General features: G+C 38.9%; 1 protein-coding gene across 7 annotated transcripts in view; it reads right to left on the bottom strand.

Annotated features, from left to right (window-relative positions):
• DUSP16 (dual specificity phosphatase 16) overlaps positions 1–22,706 on the bottom strand; it is a 77,446-nt gene that overhangs the window by 47,345 nt on the left and 7,395 nt on the right. For 2 of the 7 annotated variants that reach the window (XM_025879838.2, XM_025879840.2), the window contains exon 3: positions 8,158–8,331. The exons of the other annotated variants lie outside the window; for them this stretch is intronic. The gene's annotated coding sequence lies outside the window, so the exon portion shown is untranslated. The remainder of the gene's footprint in view (positions 1–8,157; positions 8,332–22,706) is intronic. 7 annotated transcript variants of the gene reach the window in all.

Below are 22,706 nucleotides of genomic sequence, written 5' to 3'. Positions count from 1 at the left end.
TTCTCCAGGCAGCACCTTAGTCCAACTAAGGACTCTACTCCCTGGAAGAGGGGCCTGGATATGAGGTGGTCTTAAGGGAATGGGAATGGAAGGATCCTTGGATGAAGTCTCTGGGTAAGAGAAAAAGTGGCCAGTGGTTGGTGTAAACCGAGAGTCAAGAGACAATGTTTTGGAAAGATATTTGCAATAAAGGTGGCCTGGAGGCAGAGAGGAAAGATTCAGACCAAACCAAACAGAGCTCAGATGGGGACTAACATGTACATCTTGGTCTCCTTGAGCACCTGTCAGGCCAACTGTAACTCACTCACTCAACCAACAGATAGTTATTGGGCACCTAGTAAGTGCTAGGCACTGCCGGAGAAATGCAGCAAAAATGAGCTAGGTGAGGACTCCTGTTCTCCGGAGCTGCTAATTCACTGACAGGAGACACAACAGACAGCAGCAGGACACCAGGCTGTAGGACCGATGGTGGCAAGCGCTACGGAGCAAAAACCAAGCAGGGGAGGAAGACAGAGAGCTGCAGTGAGCAGCTGCGATTTTAAACAGAGTAGTCAAGAGAAGTACTCTGATGGTGAAGTACAAATCAAGAGGGGGGAGAGTGAGCCGCGTGGATACCAGGAAGACTGCGGCTCTCTACGTCAAAGGCCTGAGGCCAATGAATACAGTACTGGCCAAGGTAATGCAGAACCGGGCGAGCGCTAACAGAGGACGTGGCAGGTGCTCCGTCTTTCTTCTGAACGATGGTTATATGTTTTGGAAATGAAGCATTTCCAGGCACTCAAACATTTAACTTCAGTGTGAAATACAACTGGTTACACAGTATATACACTTGTATATACACACACACGTTCGGTATAGTTTGTTCTTAAAACTACAAATGGAGAAGCTGAGGTTCCTATATTGTGCATTCCTTGGCAAATGAATAAAAAGTTTCTGTATGAAAAGACTGTAATAAGAAAGATTACTGTCAGTATCAATTTAATACAATTCTTCCAACTCTACAAATGTGTTGTACCTAATAATGGAATCCTGGTTTTATAGCACAGAATGTAGAATGTAGCAAATGTATCACAGAATGTAGTAAAATATCAAAGACAGGTTAAACAAGATATAGGTTGAACAAATCTGAACAAGAAGGGAGTTTAAAGGATCTTCAAATTAAAAACTTTTTAAATGAGTTCAAGGAGTTCTCCCTGTCAGGTGTATCAAATATTTACCACAAGGACTCTGTAAGTTAGATAACTATACTCAAGGGGTTGGTAACACTACTGTAAGCTTATAACCTTTATCCATGCACCACTTTTAGCCCACTCCACCCCCAATACAACAAAATTCCACTACATGAAAGATAAGGTGTACTTTCCTGACAAAGAGTGAAATTACTAACGATATTACGACCAGGGTAGACATCTGGACAATTTGGAACACAGTCTAGTGGAAGAGAGGATATAATTTAATTTTTCCAAAGAAGATCAGAAGGTTCTAGGAATAAGCAATGGAAAACAATTAGAAACCATCAACACCAAACCTTCCATCACTCCCACTTGAGCCCAAGTTTGTAAAATATTCTGGAATGTTATCTACTTTAAATCCCTTAATACTAAAATAAGTAAAACCAGAATGCCAAACTATATTCTCCTGAAAATAATGTCAACATGGCTTGCAAGGATGTTTTCAAAGTGACTTCCAAGAAAATGCTTCACCTTTCAGTTAAGACACATGAGAAATACTGGGAAAAGCCTACATGTGTAACAGAAGACTAAGTAACTTACAAATTATAATAAAGCCTGCAACACAGTACCATGCAGCATTTTAAAATCATGGTGTAAAAGCATACCTCTTAACAATGAAAGATGGTCATGATACATAAAGAAAATAAAATCAAGTTACAAAACAGGAGGTAAAGTAGAACCTCAAACAGCTACACACATACATGCACACAGGACAGGTACATTCAAAATGTCACAATAGTTTTGCTGGGTAATTAAAGGTAATATTTATTATATTATTTTCCACAATCTTGGGAAGTACAAAAAGTCTCTGAAAAAGGACATGACAAAGACTCAGAGCCATTAATGTGGCCACAGCAGTCCTGTACATTGCTCCTTATCAGGACTGTTAAGAAGAGTGTGGGTTGGAATAAGGTAAAAAGATGAGCAAATACAATACAGGAAAACTGATGTTTACCCTCAAGGTAAAAGCTGCATTTCTGCTTCACAAAAGAACTTATAAAGAATTATTTTCAATAACAATAATGTTGGAGGGAGGGAGACAGGAAAAATTAAATTTTAAATCACACACTTAGGACTATAAACCTGGACTTTCAGTAGGTCAGTTGGGGTATGACTCTTAATATGAAAGGTTTCTTCTGTACACGAAGAATTTATAGCTAGTTTTCTTTTAAAAATTAATATATTCCCTAACACTCTTAAAATGTATTTCAATTTATAAAGTTTCCAAAATAAACGTGCTTAAAGCATCACAGATGAAACCCAGTAGGACTTTGATTCCTCTCACTGGAAAAGTACAAATTCTTTTAACAAAGTATATACAGCAGCCTCGTCACTGTTCTGAGCTCCTAAATAGACATGCACAGCAAGACTTGAACACATTCCAGGCGTGGCCTTCAAGCCTGGACCACACCTGCTTCCAAGGCCCTGAGGCTAAAAATAACTCTGGGGCCGCCCACTCAGGAAAGCAGCCAGGCCCGGGGGAGCACAGGCCCCTTGCTCAGCTCCACTAACAGTGAAAGCAGGAGCTACAGAACTCTACAATCGCAAAAACCTCCACAACAGGCTTCTTCCCCTCTGTGCCAATCACCTCCATCTGAGGCCGGCTCATTTTCTTTGCCCCTCGACGCCAAAAACAAATCTGGGAATTTAGAAACAAGTGAGGTTTTGACGACTCAAGAGGATTCAGGAGACCCTGTTCCTAATTTCAGCTCCTCTACAAAGACACTAACACGTCATAGCAAGAGTCACTTGACATCCCCGGGCCTGTGGTTTCCTCACCTGCGAAGGAAGGACTCCTGTCATCACTTAACATCTAAGGACTACTTCACTAAGGACATGATGATGTCACAGTCAACGCATCTCGGGCCTCAGTGAGGTGCTTCCACAGGACAGCACTCCAGGCCTGATTTGATCATTAAGCCATCATGTTACGGAGTTACAGCTTATGTCCTACAACACACAAATCAAAACGTAACTCCTGGGCAAGGGGTCCACAAACAGCAGGGCGACTGTTCCAGATCATTTGTTTTGTGGAGAAGGATTTTCGAGGTCTGCTCCAAGGCAATGACTTCCACTTCTCTGCCAGCCCCACAGCACCAGGAGCACCCTCCGCCGCTTGTTGACTCCACCAGGTGAAAACTAAGGGGAGGGAGGCCAGGGGCAGAGGAAGAGGGGGCGGCAGCAGCAGTACTGTCCACTCCAGGCTCCTAGGCTGTGCTAATTTAAGTCACTGCATCTGTCCTCACACTTCCCCTTCTGGGGCCCGGGGCCCTCATGGTATCAGGAAGCTGCACCACAGGGCAAAGTGGGTGGCAAGGCCAGGACCCGGGCGAAGAACGGCAGCGCCACAGGACAGCCAGGGGACCGAGCAGCCACGATAAGAATCGGAACCCTCCCTGTCCTCACCCTAGAGTCACTTTTTCCAGTCTGTCCTTTTCACCGTCTAGCTTTTCCCGGTAATTTGGCTCCCTCCCATCATGTAACTGTCCTTTCCCTGCTCTTATTTGTTCTTAGAGGCTTTGCTGTTCCCCTATCTCCCTCTCCCTCCCTCTCCCCTTCATCTTCATTGCTGCCTTCATGATGATAACCAAGACCCTTCTCCAGTTAAGCCCTTGTCACGAATCTGCTTTTTGTTGTGGGGGGAGAAGTGCCAAGGCCCTGGATAAGGGCTGCTATTATAAGGAGCACCCACAACTGCTCCAGACCACTCTGAGACAGTCATCCACAGACTCAGGTGTTCAATCAACCTTGGAACTCTTTTATTTGCTACTGTAAAATAAAAAGTTTTATTTCAGAGGGGAGAGAGAAACGTTCTCCAGTTGAGTGTTTCACACAGGACTATACTGAGGAGAGATGATTAACTTAGTATCCTCCGTTCTCACCAGCTCTCAAGTGCTACAGGTAAAACCCCTCTCTAAACCTCAGAGGAAGACACAAATTCTCAATGTTTCCACACTAGATTGCTCAGAAAATGAACAAGATCTGAAATATTTTGTCATCTAGTGCTCAGATTTTTAGAGCAGAAAAGTAAGCTCTGCACGTGTGGACGAAGCTGTCTTCATCAAGAGTCTGACTGACACCTGCACCCACAGTGTCCCTGCCCTCACCACTGGCCTCGGGGTGGGGGGGCCACTAGTTCTCTTCTCGGTTGAGTCCAAGCCCAACCCGAGGACCTTCAAAGAGAAGAAAAGGTAGAGTGGAAAACTAAGACTACAGGCCCCTATCTCAGCTCCCAGTTCTATTGGCTCATATTTTAAAAAGAATTTCCCACAAACAATTTAAATAGCAAAATAAATAGTAATGGATTATAATCAACAGCATAAAATAAATACCCGTGAGTCCAGAAAAACAGATTTCCTGAAAACACTTGCTCAAGAATGACAATATAAGAGGATGGTGTTCCTGTTCGCTATCTGGTTTTTTTTTTTTTTTTTCTAAGAGTTATTGTGTCGCCTTTTGGATGGTACTATATTCTGGTGTGACGTTAGCCAGGTTCAGGCATGCCACGTGCAGCAGGTAAGCAGGGGACACTTTCCCGCTCTGAAAAATACCTGTGTCTGTATTGGTTTAAGTTGAATTAACTTAGGTTTCTAAAACAATATGGAGCACTGTGGGGGGAGAAAAAAACCAGAATGGATGGAAAGCCCCTGATATTATTTAGTTGAAAAATGACATTTGCACATGCTAGCAGGTGTACAGCAAGTCAAAGAAGGAAAACAGGGACATGAACTGCCAGAGAGAAGAGGGAAGAAAACTCCAGATGAATATGCATGAGCAAAAGCAGAGGGATAAGTTGTGTGCAAATTTCCCTGGCTACAGCAGAGATTGTAACAGCGAGGTAACAGAACTAGTTGGTGAAGTGGAAGGGGCCAGCTGGCGTGGATTCCTGAAGTCTAAAGCCACCTAAGCCACTACAAGCTTTATGAACAGAACATGAGAACACTGCTGGAAGAATTTCACCCATAACTTTCTATGGATTGAAATAAGGAGAAAATGGAAGCAAGGAGACTGACTAGTTATAACCTATACAATTTTCATTGTCTAAAGATGGGCTCTGCCTAGAGTGAGGACTATAAAATCCAACAGGAAAGGAAAGAGCTAAGGAACTGGTGATGGTCTAAATCCAAGGCAGTATGCCTGGCACAAAATATACCCTTATTAAATAACTGACTTCCTGACTGAAGCTGTCCATGAAAATGGCTGTTTAGAGTACATTATCAAGTTATTCTACAATAAAAACATCCAGAAATATCTCAATACCCTATTCTGTCCCTGCTTCAGATGAACCAGTATCAAGTGAAATGAGCAATATGTACAGGTTCAAGTTTTACTAGTTAGATCACTGTTCATAAACAGAAGAATTAGTCATATTTAAAAGGCCAAAATAAGTAAAGCAGAATGCAAACAGAGGTAGATGCTGAATGTTGGCATTATGGGAGACTTCCTCCTATATATTTTTCAGTAATTTCTAACATTTCCATTATATACACACACATGTACATATATGCATATATAAAAGATATATATCTTTTGCAACAAAAAATCTAAGGCATATATATTTTAATCAGTGGTAACTCATGTCATGCTCATGCTATTCAGAAGAAGAAAGTAATTATTTTGTATGAATCATTAATCAAAGTAAGTTTTAATACAGAATCATGGGATTCATCCAACAGTGACTTAGTAGTGTGAAAAAAAATTAGAGATTTTTAAAAAAAATTTAATCACATATCCCTACGATAGCCCTGCTTCAAGGTGTAAAGCATTCATATGTATTCCATACAAAGCAATATAAACATATACAATTTAGTACAGGGCAATGTCCCTTTTCCAAAAGTAACCTGCAGTACCAAAGACCACATAGTCAAAACTAAAACTGAAAGCACAATCATTACAAGTAAAATAAGTTTGCCACAAGTGAAATTTAGTATAAAGCAGACCACAGTATTGTCCGTTAAGAACTCAATGACTTAAATACCAAAATACCTAGTTTCACCATCTCATATAAAAGGTAGTCCACGGCATAGACTCCAACGATAATGCTTACAAGGCTCCAGTGTTTCATCTCACTGCACAGATTCTCAAATAGGTACAAAAGAAACCTACCACCATTTGCTATCAATATAGTTAAGCATCACAGAACACTATCAGAGACTAAAAGGCCCTCTAAGCAAAAACACAAACGTTCAGTTTTTTGTTTTGCAAAAAGTGTTTGTCCTTCTGAATTCTGAGGTTATGGACCATAGCTAAAATGTAAAACTCGGGGCGCCTAGGTGGCTCAGTTGTTAAGCGCCTGCCTTTGGCTCAGGTCATGATCCCAGGGTCCTGGGATCCAGCCCTGCATCGGGCTCTCTGCTCCGCGGGAAGCCTGCTTCTCCCTCTCACACTCCCCCTGCTTGTGTTCCCTCTCTTGTTCTCTCCCTCTCCGTCAAATAAATAAATAAAATTTTTAAAAAAATGTAAAACTCAAGGAAGAAAAATTAGATTAGTGGAATAGACATGTGTTCATTTATTGACCATCTACTATACTCAATTTCCCAAAGAGCAACTTCTCAGTTTTGTCTAACTCCAAGGATCACTTAAGGAATTTGATTTAAAATATGATAAAAACGATCACCCAGGCGCCATCCCTGGAGACTGATACTTGAGGTCTCAAGTGGAGACTGTGACATTTAATAAATGTTCCAGGAGGTTCTTCAGATCAGGCAAGTTTGAAAAACATGGTCCTAAAGATACATTTGATTCTCTCAATGTTCACATTCAATCAGTTGTTAAGACCTACTGATTCTCAGTCTCTCTGTCACCTGGAGGACAAAAGGTACAAAAGCTGTGTTTGAACTGAAAGTGGCAATGGGAATTGCCAATAATGGGAAGAACGGGGTATCAGCCTGAGAGAAGTCAAGTCCCAAAGCTGAGGCAGGCATTCCATCCCACTCCTAGTGCATGCCTTCTGATGGGTCAATAATATCTCTTTTATAAAATGTTAAGTACTTGCCCAAAGTCACACAATTCATTAATGATGGAACAGAAACCAGAGCTCCCACAGAGTAGTGCTTTCCACAACCCCATAGGTGTTACCAAACATTTTGCAAATTTTAATAGGCTCCTGAAAGGCACAGAAAGCAATAGATTTCAAAAGATGAGAAAAAATACACCCTTCTAAACGCCTGGTATGTATGGCTGTAAGGAGAGACAGCCTAACCACTATTTGCAGAGAAATAGCCATGCGAGGGGCACCTGTGACTCTTGATCTCAAGGTTGTGGGTTCGAACCCCACATTGGGTGTAGAGATTATTTAAAAATAAAATATTTTTAAAAAAGAAACAGCCATGCAAGAAGTAGAGAACAAAATGATGAAACAAGCCCCACAGAACATTCATGAAGAATAAGGAACTCTGAAAACAGAAGCTTATCTGCTTCACAGGGTCACTGTGAGAACACAGTTAAGTATGCAGGAGAATCATACTTTATAAATTGTAACACTTGCTAAAAAGGGAGTAACTCAATACAGGATTAATGGAGGAGCATTTTGGCTAACACAGTAGTTCTGAACCGTGGCTGCACATTAAAATCACCTGGGGAACTTTTTAAATAGCCTGATGTATCTCAGACCAGTAAGTCAGAATCTCGGGAATGGGACCCAGGCATCAGTATTTTTTATACAAGTAGACAGACGTGGATTCTTTATTGCCTCCCAAGGAAGGGTCGCAAAAGACAGGCCATCTGGAAGGCAGAGTTTAAGGAGAAAAGGAGAAATTGGGTGACACATTACACTGAAATCCATCTCACCTACATCCTGAAGTGTATGTGTTATAATATCTGCTCGAAGTCTGGGGTTCTGAACATGTCATCAGGTCACAGATCAAGTTCTCAATGTCATAGTTTCTAGAATTCCAATAATAATGAAGGACCACAATTCACTTACCACACCCAACAAAAGTCCACAAGGATATGCTGGGGCACAGAACCCTGTTCTGGCTTAATAAAACAGTTTATGGTCGAAGCAATCTAGTTTCCAATCTTTCTTCGCTGTTTTTTGGATGTATCAAGAAAAGATTTTTTAAGGTTGAAGGGAGACAAAACAGAGATCAGTGTTCACCTGTGAATGAATACAAGTTAAATAAATATCTCCACCCAGGAATTTCCCATTACTAAGGGCAAATCACAGGGCATACAATCTTTTGTAACCCCTCCCTCTGATCCAATCCTGTAAAACTTCATTTAATAAGCTGATGATGGAAACCAAGATTTGGGCCTCCAGCCAATGATCTCCATTACATTAAATAAAGGACATCCCCACCCTTCTCAAGGTTGTGCCAGTAGTTACTTAAAAAAAAAAAAAAAAAAAAAAAGGAAAGAAAGAAAAGGTAGCATTCAACCAGAGTCAGAAGTTTTTATTCATAATATACCTTATTAACATACAACAGAAGAAACACCAGACTAGAAAATGCTCATTTGACTCTCCCCCGTGAGTACTGGGTCTAACTTGTGGCTCATTCGCTTATATAACCGTTTTTGAACATCTGGTTTATGCAAACCTTTTTCTCCAGGCATCTTTGGATGACACAATCCCATAGACATAAAATGTGTGCACCAGATACCTGTAAAGCTGTGTACAGGGGTGCTCCAAGAGTGGGACAAGAGAAAGAATTTCTAGTGGTGAAGTCTTAAAGTCAACGAGGAGGAGATGATAAATCTCACCAACCTATATTCACTCTGGATGCTCTCCTAACCCAGCTCCTTAGGGTGCTATACAATCTCTGTGTATTCACAAATAACTTCTGGCCAAGATGGAGGGAGTGGGGACATTACTAGCCAGCACACTCTTTTACAAACTCTGGAGGCAACTTCTTTTCAGCTGGACCCTGAGGCTGGCTCCTTCCTGCCAGGGAACACTTAACACAGATTCATCTTCAGGAGGCAGGCAGTTTGCAGCACTGACTTAGCAGAGAGAAAGGGAGGGGGGTGGAGAGCGCAGACAGTTCACCTTCCCTCAGATCCCAGGTATGCGCAGCCCCTCCCCCAACACAAATATAAACCTAAAGAGAAGCATGAAAGGGAAGGACGGCTCTATGACTCTGACAGTTATCTGACAAGATGACACTGACATTTCTGCCCATGGGCATCTCCTACAAAGTGTAAGTAGGAAAAGTAAAAGAGGAAGTCCTAGTAAAATCAGTCTGTTTTACTGGAAGGTCCAGTAAGGCAGGCAAAGGTATAAGCGTTCAAGAGCTGGACAACCTAGAATAGTTATAGACAGACTTTAGCTGCTAGACTTTATGATCCTCAAACTTTTTAGTCCACAGACCACTTGAGAATGACAAAACTGCCATGTCTTCCAATAACTGTGTCTGATTACTCATGACCCAGTACAAACCCTAAAGGAAACAAGGACCAAGAAAGTTCCGCTGTTACAATGACATATGAAGCCTAGATCAGAATTTAGGTAAGAGAGGATTGAAAACAGGCACAAAAACCTGTACAAGAATGTCCACAGCGGCATTTATATGATGAATGGCTATGTAAAACATGGTATATAGCCACACAATGGAATATTATTCAGCCATACAAACAAACGAAAATTGATACCTGCTATGACATGGACAAGTTTTGAAAACATTATCCAAAGTGAAAGAAGCCAGACACAAAAGGCTACGTATTATATGAATCTGTATATATGAAATGCCCAGAACAGGCAAATTTAGAGAGACAGAAAGATCAGTGGTTTGCCAGAGACTGCCTGGGGTGGGGGGCTGGGGCTGATGGGGAATGACTGTTAATGTGTCTAGCGTTTGTGGGGGTGATAAAAATGTTCTGGAGTTAGTTGTGATGCTTGCATAGTTCCACTGGGTATACCAAAAAAACACTGATTTTTTTTTTTTACTTCAAAAAAATGAATTTTATAGTTGTGAATTAGATCTCAATTTTTTTAAAGGGTAAATTGTACGGTATGTGATGATATCCCAATAAAGTTGTTATTTAAAAAAAAAAAGACAAAGGCCAAGGAACTATACCAAATAAAAGGAAATTAAAAAGATATATGACAAGTAAATGCAGCGTCTGATCTTCAACTGGATCCTGTACTACAGAGAAAAAATGCTATGAAGACTCTTATTGGATCAGCTGACAAGACTGGAATACAAATGATAGAAATGATAAGGGTATTAAGTCAATCTTAGGTTTACTGCAGTTGACAGCTCTGCCGTAGGTGGAACAGCCTTGTTCTTTGGAGACCCACTGAAGTGGTTGGGGATAAAGGGCCATGATGTGCCTAGCTTATTCTCAAGTGGAAAAAATATACCATGTATATATATGAAAGAGAGCAAAGGGAGCAAACTGTTAACAGTAAATGTTGATTTTTTCTTTTCTGTACATTTAAAATGATTTCCAAACAAAAAGTTTAAAATATACAAATAAAATATACATACTCTAAGATACAAAAATTCTACTTCCAATAATTTGTCCCATATAAATATTTGCCCGAGTATATGTGAAATATTGTTCACTAAAAAACATGTTTATAATTGTAAAAAGTCAGAAACAAACAATCTCAATGTCAGTGAATAAACGGGTTAAATATATTTTTATATCAATATAATATTACTCCCTATGGCTGTCTAAAAAGAAAGATGTCTATATGTACTGATGTAGAATGGTTTCCACAAATATATTCTTTTTCTTAAGTTCTTTTTTTATTGAAGTATAGTTGACATACAAGGTTTTATTAGTCTCAAGTGTACAACATAATGATTTGACAATTCTGTATATTACTCAGTGCTGACCACGATAAGTATAGTCACCATCTTTCACCATACAATGTTATTAAAATATTATTGACTCTATTCCCTATGCTGTACTTTTCATCTCTGTGACTTATTTCAAAAACATATTATTTTGTGAAACAAAAAAACAAAACAATAGGGATATAGGAAGAATGGGGTCCTCCCTTGCAACAGAAGCAATTAAAACCTAAGCAGCTCAGGCATATGCTGATTTAGTTAGGAAATAATTTAAAACTGTTCTCTATATGTATTTATGAAGCTAGTTATTTATTTGTAGATAGGTATAATTTTCTCTCCTACAACACTGATAATGTAAAGTTTCCTAGTGAAAAAAGAAACTAACACAATCTGGATGCCATTCTCTCTTAGTTAACTCAAAATCTCTCTTAATAAACTTTTAAAAATTCAAATACCACATGTATACTAGAAAGCATACAAGTATGAATGTACAACCAAAGAACTCTTAGCAAAGTTAGCATATTCATGTAACTACCTTTTTTTTTTGCGAGAGAGAGAGAGAGAGAGAGAGAGGAACACAAGCAGGGAGAGTGGGAGAGGGGGAAGCAGGTGTCCCGCTGAGCAGGGATCCTGATGTGGGGCTCGATCCCAGGACCCTGAGCCAAAGGCAGACGCCTAACAACTGAGCCACCCAGGCGTCCCTGTAACTACCATCCTGATCAAGGAATAGAAGACTCCAGAAGCTGGCTTCATATACTATCCCCTCAATTAATCTCCTTCCCTATAAAGGTCACTGCTATCCCAACTTCTTATGCCAGATTCGTTTTGCCTGTTTTTGCCTGTCTAAACTCTTTTGTTCAACACTATATTTGAGCCCATGTTGTTGTAAATAGCAATAGCTTCTCCTGTTCACTGCTATACAGTATTTCACTGAATATATGACAGTGTACCTATCCATTCTTCTACTGACAGGCCATCTAGGCTGTTTCCAGTTTGGAGTTGTTATAAACTGTACTATGAACATTCTTGTATGTGACTGTTGGTGAACAAAAGTACACATTTCTTCTGGGTATACACTTAAGCGTGGATTTACTGGATCGGAGGTATGATGAATAGGAAAAGCTTTAATATAATACTACATACTATAACTACAGTTATAATTGCTGTTTTGCTGTTTGTGTTTCTATATAAATTTTAGAATCAGCTTGTGTAATGATTTTGGACATCTTTCATTAGATTTATTTAGTCCTGGGCGCCTCGGTGGCTCAGATAGTTAAGCATCTGCCTTCAGCTCAGGTCATGATCCCAGGGTCCTGGGATCAAGTCCTGCATCGGGCTCCCTGCTCCTTAGGAGCCTGCTTCTCCCTCTGCCTCTCTCTCTCTGTCTTTCATGAATAAATAAATAAAATCTTTAAAAAAAAGAAAAAAAAGAATATTAAAAAAAAAGATTTATTTAGTCCCAGGTATTTGAATTTTTTGATGATATTATAAACATCATCTTTCTCAAAACTTCATCTTCTGGTTATTACTGTTATACATAAATACATATTTTGTATACAGATGTCGTATCTAGGAATATTACTGAACTTACCTTTAACAAAGTATTATTTTTAATCTACATGAAGTAAAATTCATATTTTTTGGTGTACAGTTCTAGGAGTCTTGACCAAATGTAACCATCCCTATGACCACAATACAGAACAGTTCCATCACCCAAAAAAATTCCCTCATGCCACTCCTTTGTAATCAACACCTTCCGCCACCCTCAAAGCCTGGCAAGCACTCACCTGTTCTCCATACCTACAGTTTTGCCCTTCTAGAATATGGTTTAAATTGAATCACACAGTGTGTAACTTTTTGAGAGTGGCTTCTTTCACTCAGTATAATGCTTTTAAGACTTACCTATGTTGTGGCATACATCAATAGTTTGTAGGGATGTACCACACTTAGTATATTCATTCACCAGTTGTAGGAAATTTGGGTTCTTTCTAGTTATTGGTGATTACACATAAAGCTGCATAACCATTTGAATACAGGTTTTTGAGGGAACATAAGTTTGCATTTTTAAGTAAATACCTAACGGTAAGGCTGATGAGTCATATGAGAAGTGTACACTTATCTTTATAAGACACTGCCAAACTGTTTTCCAAAGCAACTGTACCATTTTGCACTCCCACCAGCAGCACATGAAAATTCCGTTTGCTCTCTATCCTTACCAGAACTTGGTATCATATTTAGGAAGTCTCTATTTTTGTTTGTTAAGAGCTTTGTATCATGAACAGATATTGTATTTTAACAAATGCTTCGCCTGAATATACTGATAGTCGTATGATTTCTCTATTTTTACAGGTAATGTGGTGAATTACATTGATTTTTGAATACTATCAAAATGCTTATATATTCCCTATTTAGTTAGAAAAAGCTTACTTATTATCACACAAATTGTGATTGAATTTTAAGTTACTCTGATAAAAAGGTACCTGGACAATGAAGTCTAATGCTATTCTAAAAGCTACTACCTAGCCAAAATTGGAGGATTGTTTCAGTCACACTTCCTAGCAAATCTTTCCCCACCAAATACAAAACAGATCAGAGAAATGGTGACCAAATCAGTCTTAGAGCCATATGTACCACTCTAATGTTTAAAATGTGGATTCTGAAACATCCAAAAGGGAAGAGAACTTCTATTACAAATGATATTAATGTTGTTAATAACATTGTATATGTTTAAAAACCAGAAATGAAATTATAGTAAAAAATATATTTCCCATGCAACATAAATGGATAATGAAAACATCTGATAGTTGTATATATTATAAATTTATGAAATGCTATCATTTGATGGGGAAATCTTATACCCTTTTGATAATGAGGACATTAATGAATTCTGGCCTACTAATTACCAACCATTAAGTTAGTTTTATATTTTCACTTTTCCTGTTCTCTGGGGGTTGTTTTTTCACAACTAAATGACCAACAATAATCAGAGAGATGGGTGATGAGAAGCCCCACGGGGCCTAAATAATCCTTTGCAATGAAATTGTCGTAATGTTATCAAATGCATTTTCAATTCTTGAGTTCTGTATAATCTAGGTTAAGAATGACCCAGGGTGGCTCTATACATTTGGGCAGCTTCCCACACTGTAGCTCTCTGAAGTTACCTTAGTCTTCTCCATTACCTCCCCTGTTCACACACTCAGCTCTATTCAGTATCTTGGCAAAAGAAGAGATTGGTAATGTTCCATCGAGACCTGACAACATACCAGAAAGCAATGCAGATGTCATGGATAGCCAAGCACAAAGGCAATACTGGACTGGTTATCTTGAGTTCCACTGCAAGCACTATGAACTCCTCCCTCTTTCTGGGCCACCATGCACATTCCTCACCCATTTGTATTTGGTTTACTGGACTTTACTTGTTGCTCTTCTTACCTCGTAGAGTTCTAGTAGCATTAGAGCATTTTAAGTCAGAGCACCATAGGGTGATATGGTGATATAACTAAGATAAGCTCCCTGAAGACTGGTCATCTGCCAAATAGTATCCATAAGATGCAAAAAAATTAAAAATATCAAGTACCTGAAATCTAAAAGTAATTCTAAGCATATTATAGCACAGTCCACAGTATCCTTCAACCTCAACCACCACAATCACATTACTTCTTTTAATTCCTACCACACTATCACTATGAAAGCCACAAAGAATAAACAAATCAGTTGGGTAATACTTCTTTAAAGCTGGCATTTAACTCAGAAAGATAGCTGGTTTTACAGAAGTAAAAATTCACTGAGTTTGGACTGGGTGTTCTGTTTGCTCTGTGAATTTAAAACAACAACAAATATGCTGTCCGATGAACTTTGGACATGTGAGTAGGTTTTTAAAAAACACCTGCCGTATATCTCCAGGGCAAAGTACAACATACCCACTGAAGGACTTGTGTAGAGCAGTAGTAAAATAAGTAATCAGGCTCAGGATTTGAGGGTCATACCACCAGAGCAAAAGGAGTAAAATTTGTAAAAGTAAAAAACCAAAGATGTGACAAAGCTTTTGTGGAGTGCTTATTAGCCATCAACAAAGATTTCTCTCTCTAGGGGTCAGTATGACTGAGGATCAAAGGAAACGTTGGCAGCTCGAGGTCAGGTGGTAAAAGGCAATACTCTCAAAACTAAGATTTTTAACACCTCAGTTACCATCTTGTCGGTCCCCATGGTTTCACAGGTAATGAGGAAGAGGAGGAAGAGGAGGAGAATGAATCTGAGGCCTCAAATTCTCTTTGGAATACAAAGCCCTCAACTAAGCAAGCTGTACTGTTAACAGCTAGAGATGGATGGGGCTACCCTGCTCTTCCTATACTCCACTCATTCCATTTTCGTATCTCTGCATTATCACACCTGATCTGTGAGTAGTTCTAAGTTGCCAATCCGTATTTTAAAAACAAAATGGCACTTTACCAAAAAAAATCAAATAACCCACTTAAACATTTCTCCAGAGAGGATATACAAATGGCTAACAAGTATATAAAAGATGCTAAGAACCTTGTGCACTCTTGGTGGGATTACAAAATGGTGCAACCATTATGCAAAACAACATGGTAGCTCCTCAAAAAGTTAAAAATAGAACTACCAAATGATACAGCTATCAACTTCTGGATATACATCTAACGGAACTGAAAGCAGGGTCTCTAAGAGATATTTGTACACCCATGTTCATAGCAGCATTATTCATAATGACTAAAAGCAACTCAAATGTCCATCGACAGATGAATAAACAAAGCGTGGTTATACATAAAATGGTAATACAATATTAATCAGCGTTCAAAAGGAAATCCTGTCACATGCCACAACACGGATGAACCTCAAAGACATTATGCTAAGCAAAATAAGTCACAAAAAGACAAACGCTATATGATTCCACTTACATGAAGTATCTAAAATAGTCGACATCATAGAAACAGAATGTAGAATGGTTACCAGGGGCTGAGGGCAGGGAGAAATAGGGATTTGCTGGTTAATGAGTAAAGAGTTTCAGATTGGCAAGATGAAAAGGTTCTAAAGGTAGGCTTTACAACAAAGTGAACATACTTAACACTACTAGTTAAGATGGCAAACTTTATGTTGTTTTTACCACAATAAGAAAAAAGAAAAAAAAAAAAGACAACAGATCTCTCGCTCTTTCTTGCTGTGTCCCTCCCAACCTTTCACATTTAAAGGAGCCAAGAAGTGCCCCAGGACACTGTCTTCCTTCTCCCCAACTACCCTACAGAAGCAGCCAGCTATCACACTGCTCTCCGAGCAAGTGGGGCAGGTCTGCAGTCCCAGGAGGGAAGGAGAAATGGCCACTTGAGGACCTCAAGTGGACTGGCCTCCACTTCTAACTGTGACTTTATCCTCCAGCCTAAGAAAGTGGACACTAGTGTGCTGGACCCCCAGTTGAAGAACGCCCAGGGAGAAGAATAAGGAGTCTTTTATGGTGATTTGTTTAAATCATGAAGAATGGAAAATAAAGAGATGGTGCCAAGTGTAAACTCCTTGATGACCGAGTACATGCTATACTTCCTTGCGTCCCTTCTAATACCTCACTCTTAAAAGTCACTCAGTAAATACTTGTTCATGCTGATAACAATGACATATTGAGGACCACTGGCAAAAAGAATGGGTCTTTTGTCCAAAAAAATAAGCCTACCAGACTCAGAAGCCAAAGTGCTTATTTTAATGAATGAATGGTCATTTCCATAATAAAAATCTCCAATGATTTCACAATAACTTTTACTAAAAACTTGTATAAATCTACTTTTTCCTGGCAAGTGAATACCACACTGCCTTAACATTTATACTTGGAAATTTCCCCACCCCCACAAAAATAATGTATCTCTTTAAACCAACATCATTAATTACATTCTATAATGAGATAACCACTAACAGCATCTAAGATCCTTCAACACGGGTCATTCATCTGCCAGAAAAAAAACGCTTGAGTTTGTCTTTCAGTTGGACTGTAGACAAGAGAAGGGGTTTTCCACTGTACATGATTTTTATTGGTTATAAAATCAAGCTTCCTCAATATTTACATTAACAAGGCTCTTAGTCACTCACATAAGGAAAAATGAAAACAATTGCTTTAATTACATACTTAAGACGGTTTGAGAAGAAAAAGTTTCTGATATTTGGATATTCTGTGGTAATGAAATTAGATGCCCCTAAGCTACCCTTAAGCTGTTTAAAGCAGCTGTTAAATTTGTATACATACATGCATTTTATTCTTAAAAATACACCCCATAGCGCAGGTGCCTTTTGGTCACTTAAATGCCACAGTTAACAATGTTAATCTCCAGGGTCTCCCAATACTGATGAACCAAATAAAATGTAGCAGGTTCATTCTATAAGATTTTTGCTGGAGAAAAGATGAAAACTTTTTAGGTTAACATTTTAACAGCCTCTCTTATAAGTAGTGTAATTGCTCTGCAATTTGCTAGAGTTGGGAGTATGATTTTCAACTCACTGTATGTCCAAATTTATATAATCTTGACAGGATTTTATATGAGGAAGCAAATCACTGGTCTTGCTGAAACACAAGCAGAATCCCATTTAAAGGCACTTGAAACCTCAAAGGTCCTGCCTCATTCAAGTAAAATTTAGTTGCCACAATGCATGAAGGGAATCACTTTCCTTTAGTTGTCCTTTAATTTTATCTAAGACAAAAATGTGGTGCGAACAGTATTAACAAACAAGAATAAATGCCCAATAGGCAAAAGGGGATGTTCTACCAAGTTTTTAACTATAGTGTTTCAAATTAAGCCTCCTGGTAGGACAACTTGCATTTTCTCAGAACACTGTACCAAGAGTGTTTTGATTATAGACTACACACATGTATATACATGTCCCTCTATAAAAATAAAAATGTATTTTGTTTTCCATTTTCAGTGGAAATCTGGGGCAGAATATAAGTAACTGCCCAAAAGTCAAAACCTCATTTTAGCTTTAACTTTCTATACCATCAAGATCTTCATTAAAGATACTACCCAGCTAGCAATGTGACTAGGAAACACCACACGTTTTCCTGTCTTCTCTCTAATCCTGTCCACTTTTTTGATAAAAAAGGTAGTAAGTGTGAAGTGGTCAAGACAGGGGGAAAAAAAGGTAGTTAAGTGTGAAGTGGTCAAGACAGGGGGGAAAAAAGGAGAGAGACATGAATTTTAGAACTGGAGATTACATCTAAGATGATCTTAATACAATATTCTCATTTCACACTTGAGAAGACTAAGACTAGTCTTTAAATTAGCTCTACAACTAATTGGGATATAGGTCTGTACAACCTTCCACTAAAATCAGAAAGAAAATGGATATGGCCTTAATTTGAGGAGGAAACTTAAAACAGCCTCTAGACTAAAGGAAAGTGTTTTAGCACATTACCTACCCGTCTTTGGGCTTTCCTTTCTATGTGACAGAAACACAGCTACCCAACAGACATGGCTTTCCCTCTAACTTGCTAACAGAATCTCAATTTCTCCTGGGCTGCACTCAGTGTGCCGAACCCTAGGAAATGATAATCCCACTCCCCTCAGCCATAAACATTTCCCCAGTCTCTCCTGTGACTGGGGGCAGTCTTGTAATACAGCTCAAGCAAATGAGACTTAAGAGAAAGTGGAATGGATGCCTCTGGAAAAGATTTTGTTCTCTGTTAGGCAAGCACAGGAGGAGGGACTGCTTGCTTGGTCCCCTTCCTCCTTCTTGCCTTGGAAAGGAATGTGATGTCTAGAGCTGAGGCAGCCATTTTGTGACCTGGCAACAGTAAATGAACAGGAAAGAAGTGGCAAAGTCAAAGCCCACGGCAAACCAGGGGCCTTGAGAACACTGCTGAGCAGCTAAACCGACAGACCACCTACCTCTGAACTGCATGAACTGCATAATAACAAACAGCTTATGGTGTAAACCTCTGCTAGTGGATTTCTATTAACTACAGCTGAAAGCAGTTCTGAATTTTTTTTTTTTTTTTAGATTTTATTTATTTGATAGAGAGAGCGCACGCAAAAGCAGGGGGAGCAGCAGAGGGAGAGAGAGAAGCAGGCTCCCTTAAGGGAGCCCAACACAGGGCTCCATCCCAGGAACCCAGGATCATGACCTGGGCCTGGGCCGAAGGCAGACACCCAACTAACCAAGCCACCCAGGGGCCCCCAGTTCTGAAATTTAAAAAAAAAATTTCTCTAGCATGCTATGATTTTCCCGCCCAATCTCACTCCCATTACAATATATTCTGCTTACACTACATGCAACTAAGAGGTGACGGGATTATATTTCTCCTGAATAGGTAATAGAGACCAATCTACAGTACCTCAACTACATGACTCTATTAAAATGTCATCAATAGGGAAAACATAAAGGAAGAAAACATGATTTAGAATCATGTTTGTTCTTCATTACTGACTTTGATCCTTCCTTCTGCCATCTCAAATCCTTTTTGGAAATAAGTACCACATGTAAAACAAACTGATAAATGATATCTATTGGAACGAAACTCTTCTGTCTCCTGTTAGTAAAAAATAAAGTATTACAATTTCACTCTTGAATCTGCAGTCCCAAACCTGGCGCAGCCAATATTTTCATATACTGATGCTCACAATCAAAGCTTAGAGACTTACGAGCACTACACCAAACTCACGGCATTGTTATTTTCTACTATAATGGAATATATATGGGCTATAACAATAAAATTTAAATGTTGGTAAGACATTAAAAGTCAGACTATCCAGTGCAGTGATTTAAATAGTTATTTTAACCATATTTTGATGGAAATTTTTCAAATATATGTTTATCTCCATGACTCCTGCTGTACCCAGCTCTGCACTTCCCCGGGCCCCACTGTCCCTGCGCCCAGCACACGGGAGAACCTGCTTCACCCCCCAGCCCTCTCTTACCCTCCAGTGCTTATCTCTCCACTCTGTCCACAGCCCAGTCCTGCCTGCAGCTGTTCCCATAATCACCAATGTCTACACCACTCACTCTCCTTTCATAATTTCTTCTTTCTAACCTCATTTGTCTTCTGTCATCCCTCAGCTTCCTTAGGGGGTAAAAAAAAAAAAAAAAGTCAACAGCCTCCCTGGTTGGAAGGAACAAACAACTGCCATCAGCACCGATTCTCCTCTCAATTATGAAACCATCTCTTCTGTTGCCATTCAAGAAAAAAATGAGCAGGTACTAATTTTGAGCACAGATATAAATGAGTTTGAACAGATATCTATGTATGTGCATATATGGGGCTCCATGCTTTTCTAGTTTAAAAAGAAAAAAACAGGGAGAACAAATGCTCATTTTTTGTTCAGCTGCAGAGTGCTTTTACCAACTCCTCCCTTCTGTCTGTCCTCTATCTAACCACTTTCTGGTATTATATGACCTTCCACCCATTATGGTCTCTGGGTCGCATGGCTCATCCCACACACTAGCATATTCCCTTCTTCCTCATAAATTAATCAGTTAAGATGGGAACATTACTTAATTTATATAGATGTCTATGTCAGACTTCTCTAAAAATGTTAGGACACGGTGGTAGTTATATCAGTATTGTCCAAGTTTGATCCAGAGACCCCGGTGGGAGGTCCCTGAGACCCTTTCAGGGGATCCATGCTGGCAAAACTATTTTTAGTAATACGAAGAGGTTATCTGCCTTTTTTGCTCTCACTCTCTCGTGAGTGTTACAACAGCAAATCCAGAGGATACATGGTATGTGGTGACAATGTATCATGCTGACAACTAGTGGAACATATGCTCATATATTCTTGTGTTTTCTAGCATTTTCTAAGGTAGTAAGTGTAAGGCATAAATATATACATTTTCAGAAATGAGTTGAGTGTATTCTCAGTACTTTCATGTTCCTAGCAATAGCAATCTTTGGTAATATCTGCTATAATCTCCATAACTTCATTATCATCCAATGAATTCATTTAGTGTTTAAAGAAAGAGAAATGGAATGTTTTAAACACTGACAAGATGAGCTCTTTAAAAGCAAAAGACTTGGGGCGCCTGGTGGCTCAGATGGTTAAGCGTCTGCCTTCGGCTCAGGTCATGATCTCAGCATCCTGGGATTGTGTCCCACCTCGGGCTCCTTGCTTAGCAAGGAGCCTGCTTCTCCCTCTGCCTGCCACTCCCCCTGCTTGTACTCTACCTCTCTCTCTCTCTGGCAAATAAATAAAATCTTTGGGGGAAAAAAAAAGCAAAAGACTTTACATATCAGAAATAAACAAGCCACTGAAGCATTATACAGGGTAAATAACCAGATTGCACTGGTTTAACAGTGCACACAATAGCTGAGAAACTAATGAAGCGTGGTATGGTTAACACTGTTGAATGTCTGCTGGATGAAAAGTCAGTAAGAGGAATCATAGCAGTGCCACTTAAAAATGATGCAGGATCTCATCAAATTAAAGATTTAGTTGCAAACATGAGTTAGAAGTTAATATCTCACCTTAAGGACTGTACTTATGCTTTATAAGTGAACAGATCCGTAGACATGGGTGGACTTACTGTTTTGTTTTCACTATTCCAGTATCCATGCCAACTAATTGAAGAAGGTCTTCTTTTATGTGAATGGTTGCAACAAATAAGAATGCTATTGAATTACTCAAAGTATTAAATAACTTTTTTGAGTCTCATGATTTATCCTGAAACAACTATGTAGATATCTGCTCTGAGGGTACAAAAGATGGGCAAAACTGCTGGTGCTTTAGCATGAATCAAGGCAGAAGTATAAAACTGTACTAGTAATAATTATATCCTTCACTGTATCAATCATTTAAAAAAAAAACCAGTTTCACTTCACAATGTCCCTGAAAAAACATTAAATAAGAGTTATTAATTTCATTGCATCTCACTCTTGAGAACTTGGGTCTAATATTCTGTGTGATGAAATGGGAGGTACACAAAAAACACTTCTGCTGCATATTTAATACAATGGCAGTCTTAAGGAAAAGGATTTATACAACTGTTGCAGTTGTGAGGTAAACTGTACACTTTTTTCATAGAATACCATTTTTGCTTAAAAGAATGACTGGCAGACAACAGTTATTCAGACTGAGGTATTTGGCAGACATTTTCTCTAAAATGAATAAAGTGAGCCTGACACTTCAAGGAAAAAAACTGACAATATCTGTTGCCGATGATAAAATTTGAGCTTTCAAAATTAGAATTTTGGAAAACTTGAACTCAACAGCAAAATCTTGACCACTTCCCAATTCTCAAAGGCTTTTTTGATGAGAATAATGGTCTTATTAATGAATGTGATTTGTTAAATATTGTGTAATCAAATGTGTCAATATTTGAAAGATCTGTATAACTCAGTAAACCATTATTTTTCAAATGACCAATGCATGATGTTACAAAATCACATACAGGTCAAAGATCCATTCAAAGTTCAAGATGGACCAATAGAATTTTAATGTTATGGAATATAAAAAATCACTGGTATGGTTTCAGATTCAACACTGCAACTAACTTTTAAGGATCTACCACTTGTTGAGTTTTGAAAATGTGACAAAGGATATTCACAATTACAAAAGCTATTAAAACAGTCCACCCTCTTTCAACTATGTATCTGTGTATAGAGGGCTTTCCCCATATAATTCAAACCAAACTATCATAACAGATTGAAATATAAAAGTAGTTATGAAAATCCAACTGTTTTCTATTAAGCAAACACAGTAAACAAAGTGGCAAAATGCAAATGTCACACTTCTCACTATATTTTTTG

This window comes from Callorhinus ursinus, unplaced genomic scaffold, assembly GCF_003265705.2.
Source record: "Callorhinus ursinus isolate GAN/ISIS: 27379988/994484 unplaced genomic scaffold, GSC_fseal_2.0 scaffold27, whole genome shotgun sequence".
NCBI classification, from domain to species: domain Eukaryota; kingdom Metazoa; phylum Chordata; class Mammalia; order Carnivora; family Otariidae; genus Callorhinus; species Callorhinus ursinus.
This window is presented reverse-complemented; position numbering and strand designations above follow the sequence as displayed.